Below are 12,166 nucleotides of genomic sequence, written 5' to 3'. Positions count from 1 at the left end.
TGCCATCCATTTCCCTGCAAATTCCATGATTTTGTCATTTTTTAGTGCTGCGTAATACTCCATGGTGTATAAATGCCACATTGTTTTTATCCAATCATCTATTGAAGGGTATCTGGGTTGGTTCCACAGTCTAGCTATTGTGAATTGTGCTGCTATGAACATCGATGTGGCAGTATCCCTGTAGTAGATGGTGAGCATTTTTTCATGTACTTATTGATTGATTGTATGTCCTCCTCTGAGAAGTGTCTGTTCAGGTCCTTGGCCCATTTGTTGATTGGGTTATTTATTATCTTATTGTCTAATTTTTTGAGTTCTTTGTATACTCTGGATATTAGGGCTCTATCTGAAGTGTGAGGAGTAAAGATTTGTTCCCATGATGTAGGCTCCCTATTTACCTCTCTTATTGTTTGGGGGGGGGAAGTCTTATAGAGACTCTGTTGGTTGGGGAAAACAAAGGGACAGTGTCAGGTATGTTAGAATCAAGAACTCTCTAGAGATATGGGTACTTCAGCTGGATCCAGTTATTCCTGAACCAGAACTTCCCGAGCCTTTCTAGTTACTTGATCCAAAAATAAACCTTGTTCCAGTTGCATGACCTAATAATAGATCTCCTTTTGTGTTTCAGTTCGAAAGAGTGGGGGTTTTGTTACTCATAACCAAATGAGTCATTTTACAATATGGGAGCTTGTTAAAACTTCCAATAATTGGATATGGGCTAGCAAGAGGGTGACCTCTCAGTGAGTGGCAATATAAAGATCACAGAGCTATGAAGAGAGGCAGAGCAGGCAGGTGGGTAGAATCCAGGTTTTATCTGGCATGCAAACTGAATTAAAGTAGAAGTCTTTCTATACTTCTCGTTCTTTATTTGTTTTTTGTTGTTTATTTTGCAGTCCTGGGGATTGAACCCAAGGCCTACCACATGCTAGGCAAGAGCTCTACCACTGAACTACATCTCCAACCATGTTGATTTTGAAACAGGGTACCACTAAATTGCTGAGGCTGGCCTTGAACTTGTGATCCTCCTACCTCAACTGTGATTACACCATACCCAGCTCCTGAAGTCTGTCCTTCTAAATGCTGAGTGCGGTCCAGTCCAGGAGACTATGGATCAGTGGAAAGTCTGTTTTGCATTTTCACACAGTAGGTTGATCACCTCCCCAACGCTAAAGTACCTCTCACTCTACCCTTCAAGATATTGGGACTTAACACTCAATTTTGAAGTATTGTGGGTGCCGGAAAAGAGTCACACACAATAAAAAAAAAAATCTACCCAAGTCCAAATGGCATGAACTAGCTACACACAAAGAGAGAAGAGGCCCCCGTGGATTGAGGATTATTAAATATGAAGTATGTTTGTCAGGAAAAAACTTTGTTTATATAAACATTAGAAGCGCCGCCATGGTAACTCTGCTTGGTTTACTCGGCAGCCCAGTATGGCCCCACAGCCAAATTACTGCCTGCCTACATTTTTTAAAAAACATCTCTAGCCAAAATTCCATGATCTGCCTGCTTGGTTTCCAAGCTCAGAAAATATCAAAAGTACCAGGGAACCAAAAGAAACTTCTGCCAAAGCTTCTAAATGAAAGCTGATTTCTCACACACACACACACACACACACACACACACACACAAGTTTTTGCCAAACTACAGTATGCTTTTCTTTTTTTATGTGACCCAAGTTTCCTTAGGCCTCATAAGGTTGCAGGGCCAATAAAATAACATTAACATATGAGCAAGGGTAACTCATAATCCATTCGTTCTAGGTTTTTCTCCCACCTGCTCACAAAAGCTGTGAGCCTCCTAGAAGTGCTCCTGAGTAGTTTAGGGGTGTGCTTAGATGCAGCCTACTATATCCACTGCCAGTGACAGCAAGGCCTAGCTCAGAAGAGATGTCCACTGGCTTCCCCCATCACCTCCAAGCTCTCCCGACCAGTCAGGGCATTTGGTATGTGAAGAACACCTCTCTACCCTTTGTGTCACATTCAATCAACATATCCCAAACTAAGCTGTGGTGCCTCCTATCTTATTGGCTTTTTCACTAGGAGATCTCAGTTTACTCACATGCCCCTGCCCTATAAAGAAACCAGCCATGAATTCAAGGGCTAGTCCAGGTGCTGGCTCGACTCCGGGTTGCACTTCCCGTCAGCAACTAAGGGTCAATGTGTCACGTCTGCCCCTTAGGAAGCCATTCATGCCCTCACCCAAGGAACCTTCTAGTTAGCCTAGCTGCCTCATTCAGTTAAGTCTGTACCCACTTATCCCCAGTCGGAGATCCTTTGTCCGTGAGAGGAGAGAGACCACTAGAGAAAGCCACAGCGACAGCCACCCTCTCTGTGTGGCCGTGTGAGGCAGCTGAGAAGACCTGGGCCTGAGCACTGGGGGGAAAGGATTGCTCCACTCCAAGGGAAAAGCAAATTGACATCAGATTATTTTCCTACAGCTTTTCCCACTTCTTAATATTTGCCACATTGCGTTCCACATTCCAATTTTCAAAAGGACAGGAGCATTAATAATATAAAAGAAAGAAGTGAAATTAACTGGAATCAAGAACTTTATTATTTTCAAGTATAAAAAAAAAGCATGAGATTTATGGCTGAGCATCAAGTATAGCTTTGACCTGAAATGTTCTCTTAGAGATACCAGGGGAACCACCTGGCTGAGAACCAGACCTGCAGGGATACTGTGACACTTCAATAAATCAAATTAAAGTTATTTATTAAGTTGGGTCAGATTTCGGATTTCTCAGTTTTTCTTGCCTGCTGTCGTTTTTGCTTTCTTTTTAAAGGTTTCTAAATTTCTTAATTTAATAGACAATAAAGCCTTCTCTCTCACTTACCTACTTCCCATTCGGATCTGCTGAGTTTTAACTTCCATATGTTACTCAGAACACTAAAAGCCCATTTATAAATATTCATTCAGGTAATGACTGTTTAAGAGCTTCAAGGCCCCAATTCATTATCTCTTTTTGATATCAGCTCAGGCTTCGATTCACACATTTCCAATTTAACTGAGGGTAGAGGGGAAGCAAAAAAAAATTACTTTTGGAGAAAAGAAAGTTGACTTGTCCTGGTATTTCAAGCCAGCATCCCAGTAAAAACTGATACCTCTCTTTAGTTCTAGCACCAGTTGAGGAGTAGGGAGAAAGACGCTGAACATTTTTTAACATAGATCAGGACTTCTATATCATTACTTTATTGAAAGTGCTGTGCATACATAAGCAAGGTACTTTTGCACTTTTTGGCACTGAAACCCAGATCTGCAGGGGCACATAGCACTCCCTCCTCCCATGTGAAGCTTCAAACACTACACTTGAGCAGTTTCGGTCCATGCATGTAAAGAGATAAATGTTTCCTGAGCATTTTAAAGAATACATCCCCATCCCCACCCCAGGAAGACAAAGAATTGTGGCTCCTACATATTCTTGCCTAAGGTTGTACAGTGGGCCCAAAGAAGCTGTGGGATCTGAAGATGATGTTTCTGTCACCTACAGCTAGCTTCTCTTTGGTAATTGCTAAAAATGCATATTCCTGCACCCCCATTATCTGAATCATAATCTCTTTTGTTGACTGGGGAATCTTTTTGTTTGTTTCTTTGTTCTTTTTAGACATGCATGACAGTAGAGTATTTTTTTTCTGCTTTAAAAAAAATTGTTAGTGCACGCTAATTATTCAGAATAGTGACTTTTATTATGACATATTCATGCATGCATATAACTTATTTTTGTTCTTTTTAGATATACATGACGGTAGAGTATATTCTGACATATTATACATACATGAAATATAAGTTATTCTAATTAGGATCCCATTATTGCAGTTGTACATGATGTGGAGTTTCACTGGTAGTGTATTCAAATGTGAACATAGGAAAGTTATGTCCTTATTCATTCTACTGTCTTCCTTATTCCCATTCCCTCTACTTTCCCTTCCTTCCCCTTAGTCTAATCCAGTGAGCTTGACTGGTGTTTTTTTTTTTTTTTAATACCAGGGATTGAACTCAAGCGCACTTGACCACTGAGCTACATCCCCAGCCCTATTTTGTATTTTATTTAGAGACGGGGTCTCACTGAATTGCTTAGCACCTCACTTTTGCTGAGGCTGGCTTTGAACTCGTGATCCTCCTGCCTCAACCTCTGGAGCCACTGGAATTAGAGGCATGAGCCACTTTGCCCAGCTTGACTGGGAATCTTCAGTTTTGTTTGTTTGTTTGTTTGTTTTTAGATGGGGTCTCACTGTGTTGCCCAGGCTGGCTTCAAACTCTCTATCCTCCCATCTTAACCTCCAAAGTAGCTGGGATTACAGGCATGCATCATCACATTCAGAGGAATCTTTACTTTTTTTAGCAGATTCCTCTGGCACATTACTATTTGAGAGTTACTTCACCAAATTCTAAAAGGAAACTAAAGAAGACAAAGTAGCCTTTTTTTTTTTTTTTGCAAGGTTATACTCTTCTGGGAAACAACAGAGATCAGGATACCAATAAGGTCCTTTAAGAGTTGTGGTTGTGCTGATTTAATCCCAAATTCAGATTACTAAGTGGTATCAAGCCATTCATCAAGCCATGAATGCAGAAAGCAATTCTGGACTGGTAAGAGTCTTAGGCTCCTCACAGAAACAAACACAAACTCTCTCTAAAGAAAGGAGCATGAGCCTCAAAAAATTCCCCTAGGTAATTTTCCACAAAACCCACCATCAAAATTTAAAAAGCACACAAAGAAACAAGGCACCAGGAACAAATATTAACAGAAACAACAGACAACCTGGATATTGGAAATATCAAATAGAGACTTTAAAATAACTCTGCATAGTCAAGCACCATTGTTCACACCTGTAATCCTAACAACTCTGGAGGCTGAAGCAGGAGGATCACAAGTTTAAGGCCTACCTTAGCAAGATCCTGTCTCAAAATAAAAAGGGTTGGGAATGTAATTCAGTGGTAGAGCACCCCTGGGTTCAATCCCCAGTACTGAAAAAAATAAAGTCTGATATCTAAATAGCTGCTGTGGGAACCAAGAGACAATATGCTAAAAGAAAATAACTGCCACCTAGAGTTTAAAGTCCATTAAAATAAAGACATACTTGAACAAGCAAAACTAGTTTGCCTCTAGCAATCTGTCATTAAGGAACATCTAAGAAAGTAATCCCAGACAAATGTATAAGAAGCAGAAGAAATAAAGACAAATGTGGAAAAAATCTAAATAAACATTGTACAAAACAATACTTCTGTGATGTCAAATAATAAATATAATTTATATCTTATTAACATTAGTATGGAAGAGAGAAATGAGGCTTAAATTCTATAAGGTCCTTTCATAGTCTAGAAGGAGGATAACCACATAGATTAACTTCAGACTTTGATACCTCATGTCTGAATATTATAATTTCTACAGTGACCTAGAAAAGAGCACAAACAATGCACAGCATTCAAACAAATAGGAGGGAAATGGATTGATGAAAAGCATTTAATACAAAAGAGGTAAAAAAAAAAGAAGAGGAAAAAGAAACAGGATTAGCAGATCAAACAGAAAGCACACAATAACATAATAGGTACAAACCTAAATCATTTTTAATATAAATGGACTGTGTTCCATTTAAAGGCAAACACTTTTAAATTGCATTTTTAAAAATCCAATAAGATACTGTTTACAAGAATTTATATCTACAATAAGGATACAAGTTGGAAAATTAAAAAATGAAAAATAGTGCTCGCTTCAGCAGCACATATACTAAAATTGGAATGATACAGAGAAGATTAGCATGGCCCCTGTGCAAGGATGACACAAATTTGTGAAACATTTCATATTTTTTAAAAAGCTTCTTTTCAGCCAAAGAGACAATCAGTGAGGTTAATAGACAGCCTACAGAATGGGAGCAAATTTTTACCCCTCACACATCAGATAGAGCACTAATCTCTAGGATATATAAAGAACTCAAAAATCTTAACACCAAAAAAACAAATTACCCAATCAATAAATGGGCCAAGGAACTGAACAGACACTTCTCAGAAAGTGAAGTACAATCAATCAACAAATACATGAAAATATGTTCAACATCACTAGCAATTAGATAAATGCAAATCAAAACTACTCTAAGATTTCATCTCACTCCAGTCAAAATAGTAGCTATTAAAAATACAAGCAATAAGTGTTGGTGAGAATGTGGGGAGAAAGGCACACTCATACATTGCTTAGGGGACCGTAAGTTGGTGCAACCAATATGGAAAGCAGTATGGATATTCCTTGGAAAACTTAGAATGGAACCACCATTTGACCCAGCTATCCCACTCTTCAGTTTGTACCCAAAGGGCTTTTAAAAAGCGTACTACAGGGACATAGTCACATCAATGTTTATAGCATCACAATTCATAAAAGCTAAATTGTGGAACCAATCTAGATGCCTTTCAGTAGATGAATGGATAAAGAAAATGTGGTATATATATACAATGGAATATTACTCAGCATTGAAAGAGAAAAAAATCATAGCATTTGCAGGTAAATGGATGGATTTGGAGAATATAATGCTAAGTGAAGTAAGCCAATCCCAAAAAAAGCAAATGCTGAATGTTTTCTATGATATAAGGAGGCTGATTCATAGTGGGGATAGTGGAGGGGGGCTCATGGGAAGAATAGATGAAATTTAGATAGGGCAAATGGGAGGGAGGGGAAGGGAGGGTTATAAATGAAGGAAAGAGGGTGGAATGAGATGGACATCATTACCCTATGTACATGTATGAAGACACAGATGGTGGGACTCTACTTTGTGTACAATCAAAGACATGAAAAATTGTGCTCTGTATGTGTAATATAAATTGAATTTGTATTCTGCTGTCATATATAACAAATTAGAATAAACAAATATATATAGTTCAAAAAATATTCAAAACTCATTATAGATTCTTTGGGAATTTTCATTTTCAATCATTTGCCTTGTACTAGGTCCCTATAAACATGGGCTTTATTTGCTCTATGGCAAATTTTACAAATGTGGAAAATAATTTCAGTGTTTGCAACTTTAGCAATGTGTATTTTCTATAAATTTTTAGAGCATTTTCTTTCCAGATTTTTCTTTATGCACTGTTCTACTCATAATCAACAGCTTCTGGGTATCATTTTATCAATTTCTGTAACTTTCATTTAACATGATATACTAATGATAATAATGAAAAATGATAAAATATCCACTTCAAAAAAAAAATAAGTATCAAGCAATTAAACAGAAGGAAGTTGATGTGACTATATTCTTACCCAAGAAACTACATTTTAAATTAAAAATTATGAGTAATGAATTAAAAGGGTCCTTTATAAGAAAAACATTTCCAAAGCATCAATAACAACTTTAAATGTGTATGCATATAAATATAATATTAAAGTGTATGAAGCAGAGAAAATATATAAAATAGTAATATGAGAAGAAAAAACAGTTCCACAATCATAATGGAATATATTAAAACACCTCTCTCAATAACTGATAGAACAAGAAAAAACATTAATGTCGATATATATGATTTGAAGAACACAATTGTAAAATGACCTCATGGGCATATATAGAACACTATTCCCAGCATCAGCAAAATACCCATATTAAATTCAAACACACGGAGAAAACTTGAAAAAACTGACCACATATCACACTGAAAGCAAGTATCCAAGAGATTTAAAAGATTAAAATAATCCAGAGCACATTCTCTGACCATACTAAATTTCAGTAACAAAGAAATAACTAAAACCATATGCCTAAAAATTAAGAAACACTTCTAAGTAATCCATGAGTCAAAGAAAAAGTCATAATGGAAATAAGAAAATATTTTGAATTGAATGGCTCAAATATTATATATCAAACATAAAGCAACTCATAAAAGGAAATTTACAGCCTAAAAATGACCAAATTTAGTTTATCTCAGGAAGGCAATGTGATTCAATTCATTAACAGATTAAAGGAGAAAAATAATACGATCACTTTAATAAATGCAGAAAAAGCTTTTGATGAACTTATGCAGTCATTGAGAATTTAGAAATGAAAAAAAAATTAAACTCTTAGAAAGCATGAAAAGAAAAAGGTTAAAAACACAGCAAACCAAAAAACTTCTGGAGGGACTGGAGTTTTGGCTCAGTGGTAGAGCACTTACTTGCCTAGCATGTGTGAGGCACTGGGTTTGATTCTCAACACCACATAAAAATAAAATAAAGGTATTGTGTCTGTCTACAACTAAAAAAAATATCTAACAAAAAACTATTTTTTTTAATGTCTGAGGATTAGAAGGGAAGAAACAAATCTGCTAGTATTCACAGGGAATATGATTCTGCACATAGAAAGACTCTTTAGAATTAGTGAGATTAGTAAAGTTGGAGCAAATAAAAAAATCAAGTTAAAGTTTTTCATTGTATTTTTTATACCAGTGACAAAGAGCTGGAAAATGTATTTTTTTAAGGGACAGCATTTATAAGAATAACAAAAGATATCAAATTGTGTTGGGGTGTAGTTTGATGGAAGCATGCTTTCCTAGTATGCTTGAGGCCCTGGGTTCCATCCCCAGTAGTTGGCGGGGGAAATCAAACACATGGGAATAAATATAACGAGATAAACAAAGCTTCTAAATTGTTTCCTGTGGCTCTTATAACAAATTCCCACAAATTTCGTGGTTTATAACAAGAGATTTATTCTTTCAAAGTTCTGAAGGCTAGAAGTCTGAAATCAGTATCACTGAGTAGAAACCAAGGTAATGGCAGGTCCCCAATCCCTCTATCAGCTCAATAAGAAATCCATTTATTGTCTTTTCAACTTCTGGTGGCTGCTGGAATTCTTTGGTTTGTGGTCTCCAATCTCTGCCTTCATAGTCAAATAGCCTTTTCTTCTTCTGTATCAATCTCTTTATGTCTCCTCTATAATGACACATACAAGCCCTAAACAATAAAATAATAAAACAGGATACTCATCTTAAAATCTTTAATTCTACCACATGTACAAAGACTCTTTTCCAAATAAAGTAACATTTATAGGGACAGGGATTCACACATAATATCTTTGGACATCATTATTTAGTCTACTATAGCCTTTGTGGATTAAAATTATAGAAATATAGTTATTAATGGCCGGGCACAATGGCACACGCCTATAATCCCAGAGGCTTGGGAGACTGAGATAGGAGAATCACGAGTTCAAAACCAATCTCAGCAATGGTGAGGCACTAAGCAACTCAATGAGATTCTATCTCTAAATAAAATTCAAAAAGTCCTGGGGATGTGGCTCAGTGGTCAAGTACCCCTGAGTTCAATCCCTGGTACCAAAAAAAAAAAAAAAGAAAAAGAAATATGGTCATTAATGAGAATTAAATAAGCAGAGGTATACTCAAACCATGTACATAGCCTGGAAGACTCAATGTTTAGCACTGTCAATTCCTATATTCATCTACAAAATTAATACAATCCCAATAAAAATCTCAGTAATTGTGCAACTTGACAAGTTGTTTCTAAAATTCCTATATAAATTCAAAAATCAAGATATTCTTGAAGAACAATGAGCTGCCCTGCCAGATATCAGGGTTTTCCATAAAGTTACATAATTTCTGTTAGTCAACTTTTCCTCTTCTGTGACTAAAAGATCTGAACAGAGCAATTTTAAGGAAGACAAGTTTATTTGAGGGCTCATGGTTTCAGTGGTCTTGGTCCATAGAAGGTTGGCTCCATTCCTCTGGGCTCGAGGTGAGGCAGGACACCATGGCAGAAGAATGTGGCAGAGGAAAGCAGCTCATGTGATGATCAAGAAGCAGAGAGAGAGAGATCTCCACTTGCCAGATACAAATATATACCTCAAAGCCACACACCCATGTCCTACCTCCTCCCACCACATACCACCTGCCTCCAGTTACCACTCAATATATCCCATCAGGTGATTAATTCAATGTTTGGGTTAAGGCTTTCACAGCCCAATCATTTTTTCTCTAAAATTTCTCCCATTGTCTCAGACATGAGCTTTTGGGGGACACCTCACATCTAAACCACAACAATTGCTGACAGTGCTGAATTGGTGCAGAGATTAATGGGCAAACGAAATCGATCTGCTCTTGTAAACATTTGGTATGAGAGGTGACACTACAGAGAAATCGGGAAAGGCTGGGTTTTTAAATAAATAGTGCTGAGAAATAGGGTATCCACATTTCAAACAGATAAAGTGAATCCCTACCTCACCCCAAACCTAAAATCAATTCTAGGCAAATTGAAAATCCAAGGAGTTTTAGAAGGTACTATAAGAGAATATGTTTGATTTATGAAGAAGGATTTCTTTCTTTTTTTTTCTTTTCATTTATTTATTTATTTTTGGTACTAGGTATTGAACCCAGGGGCACTTAACCACTGAACCACACCCCCAGCCCTTTTTTATATTTTATTTAGAGACAGGGTCCCACTGAGTTACTTAGGGCCTAGCCAAGTTTTTGAGGCTGGCTTTGAGTTTGTAGGCTTTCACCACTGTGCCCAGCAAGATTTATTAAACAAGTATATTAGGTTCTCAAGGGAAACAGAACCAACAGAATATATTATAATTTATAAAAGTGGATTTACTATATTGACTTTCAAGATCAAGCAAATAGTACTACAATGGCTACCTACAGGCCAGAGAACTCGAGAAACCAGTAGCTGCTCAGTCTGGAAGCCTTGGAACAAAAGGGACTGATAATGCAGCCCCAGTCTGAGACTGAAGGCCTGGAAGCTTCCTGGAGAGTCACTTGAGGCCCTGGGTTCCATCCCCAGTAGTTGGCGGGGCGCAGGAGGTGGGGGATCAAACACATGGGAATAAATATAACAAGATGAGCCTGCCTTCAAAGGCTGAGGACTCTGGAGTTTGATGTTAACAAGTATTAAAATTATACCCACAGAAGAAGGGTCAGCTCATGCTTGCAAGTTGGCCCCTTTGGATTTTTCCTTCCATCCAGACCCCCAGGCTGCAGATGGTGCTGCCACATTCAGGGTGGGTCTTCTCACTCAGTTCACTAACCCACACACCAATTATGTTTGGAAACACACTCACAGACACACCCAGAACTATGTGTTTTACCAATTTTCAAGGTTTTCTTGACCCAGTCAAATTGACAACCAAGATTAACCATCACAATTCACATAAAAGTACTGGTCATGAAAGGAAGAGGCTGACAAATTTGACATATTATAACTAGGAAATTGGGCCAGGTGCAGAGGCACACACCTGTAGTCCTAATGGCTCAGGAGGCTGAGGCAGGAGGATCACAAGTTCAAAATTAGCCTCAGCAACTTAGCAAAACACTAAGCAACTTACATGAGACTTGTCTCAAAATAAAAAATAAAAAGGGTGGGGATGTGGCTCAATGGTTGAATACCTCTGGGTTCAATCCTTGGTACCAAAAGTAAATAAGTAAATAAGGAATTGGATTATACACTTGCAAAATATTTAAAAATAATAAAATAAAATTCAGAATTTCTATACATTACAAAAAAGAGAATGAAAAGACAAATCTCAAAAGAACACATTTGCAAAACACATAATAAAAAATGGAATACAGAATATGTAAAGCACTCCTACAAATTAAACAAAAGATCATCTAATTTTTAAAACTTACTTCAAAAAAGCACTTGCTCAGACATCTCACACAAAAGAAGTCAAAAACATGAAAAAAGGCTTGTAATCCACTATATGTCAAAAATTTAAGTCTTATCTGTTGAATTGAAATTTTTGTCATTACATGGTGATGTATTAAATCTTGTATCTGATAATATTTTTAAATATTATCATGGTAAAATATATAACCATTTTAAGTGTACAGTGGCATTAATTACATTTATAGTGTTATGCAGCCAAAACCACTATTTATTTTCTTATCATCCCAAATGGAAACTCTGTACCCATTAAGCAATACTACCCACCTCTCCGCTCTCCAGCCCCTTGCTAACCTCTAATCTACTTTCTGTCTCTATGTATTTGCCTAATCTATGAGTTTCACATTGGTGGAATGATATAATAATTTCAATTAGCATAGTTTTTTCAAGGTTCAACCATACTAAGAATGTACTTATTCATTTTTATTTTTTTTTTAAAGAGAGAGAGAGAGAATTTTTTAATATTTATTAATTTTTTTTTAGTTTTCGGCGGACACAACATCTTTGTTTGTATGTGGTACTGAGGATCGAACCAGGGCCAAA

General features: G+C 36.9%; 1 long non-coding RNA gene and 1 other non-coding gene across 2 annotated transcripts in view; both read left to right on the top strand.

The window, feature by feature from the left end:
* LOC125617146 overlaps positions 1-1,639 on the top strand; it is a 3,926-nt gene extending 2,287 nt beyond the window's left edge. The window contains exon 2 of the long non-coding RNA XR_007348028.1: positions 891-1,639. This is a non-coding gene — a long non-coding RNA (uncharacterized LOC125617146). The remainder of the gene's footprint in view (positions 1-890) is intronic.
* A 4,062-nt stretch (positions 1,640-5,701) lies between these two features.
* LOC125617336 lies at positions 5,702-5,806 on the top strand. The gene has a single exon (XR_007348315.1). It is a non-coding gene; the product is annotated as a U6 spliceosomal RNA (small nuclear RNA).
* The last annotated feature ends 6,360 nt before the right edge of the window (positions 5,807-12,166 follow it).

Source organism: Marmota marmota, unplaced genomic scaffold (assembly GCF_001458135.2).
Source record: "Marmota marmota marmota unplaced genomic scaffold, marMar, whole genome shotgun sequence".
Classification (NCBI taxonomy): Eukaryota; Metazoa; Chordata; class Mammalia; order Rodentia; family Sciuridae; genus Marmota; species Marmota marmota.
The sequence above is the reverse complement of the archived record's forward strand: the minus strand, read 5'-3'. Positions and strand labels throughout refer to the sequence as shown.